The sequence below is a fragment of the Manis pentadactyla genome, chromosome 5 (assembly GCF_030020395.1).
Source record: "Manis pentadactyla isolate mManPen7 chromosome 5, mManPen7.hap1, whole genome shotgun sequence".
Lineage (NCBI taxonomy): Eukaryota > Metazoa > Chordata > Mammalia > Pholidota > Manidae > Manis > Manis pentadactyla.
Window position 1 is genome coordinate 65,734,924 of NC_080023.1, and position 1,407 is coordinate 65,736,330.

A 1,407-nucleotide genomic window follows, 5' to 3' on the forward strand; every position below is an offset into this window, starting at 1 on the left:
GAGTTTTGTTTTATCATTATGGCCAGTGCGTGCACCTCCAGTAGCACTGTATATAGACCCTTCAGTAACCCCCATGGGGAGAGGAGTAGAAGTATGGTATACTAGACCTGGAAAGGACCCCCTTCCTGCTACAGTCCTATCACAGGACCATTCTGTTGCATGCATCCTACCTGATGGACAAGATTTGCCTATGTTGTTGTCATTAAAATGTGTGTTACTGCTCCTAAGGTTTTGTGGATTGGAAACCTCCTCTGACTTGAGGATTATTATAATTTTTGTTACCTGTATAAAAATCTTGTATTTTAATTTTTCTTATTATCTCTAATTTGTCATTATCCTCTGTTGCTGTTGTGGAATCTGGTTACAGTGCTCCAGCTTTCTCACACAGGGACCATTGTGGAAGATTGAGAGTGTGTAGATTGTAAGGCAAGAATCCTGGAGGGGTGGAGTGTGGGAAAGTTGGGTTTTCTATGGCCAGGATCCTCACTGAACTTAAACACCTGATGATGTAACTGGCCTGTTGCTAGGCTACTGCTTCTGCACCCATGGGCCATAAGCTATCATTGCACTATATAAAGAGCTCAGCCCAGTGCTCTTGGCAGAGGCAGAGACACTAGTGCTCGATCTACCGCCAGGAGAACAAGCCAGGTAATAAACCCTTTCAGCCCAAAGAAACGTTCTACTGTCATTTCTTTGGTCACACTGAATCCATAGCAAAGTTGCCAGGGACTGAAACCCATTGACAAGACACTTTGCATTTCCCTTTTATTACTAATCACATATTACTAGTATATTTATTTTTGCTTTTATTTTCTATGTTTCACATGTAGTAGACTGTGTAGAGCTTATTGTAGAGTTGGAATAATTTTGATAAATGACACATCTGTGTCACTATAGGTAAAATTTCAGTATTTCCAGAATCTCTTGCCTGGCCTTAGTGCCTCTGCATATCAACAGGTGTTTCCAATGGGTGGAGAGTAGTCTTCTCCATATCAACAGGTGATTACAAGGGCAGTGGGGCATGAGCAGCATCTGGACAGGAGAGGCTGAGTGGGGTCTTTCTGTAGCCAGGTCAAGAGAGACATGGGCAAGCAGAAGTGGACAACTGCCTGTAGGCAATAAACGGGTTTCTCGCACTTTATTTCTCCCTTTGACTGATTTCAGCTTCAACAGTTTATTTGCCCCAGGCTCGTAACCAATTTTCCCCTGTAGTTACAGTAACCATCACCCAGTTGAGATATAGAAGACTTCCTCTACCCCCTGAAAGCTTCCTTTCTAGTGAATACCTACCTACCATCCTCACCTCTCCCCGGAACTTTGTTTTAAAGTGTTTATCACTATAGATGAGTTTTGCTTGTGCTTAACTTCCTATAAAATAGAATCAGAGCTCTATGTACTTTTGTGTGC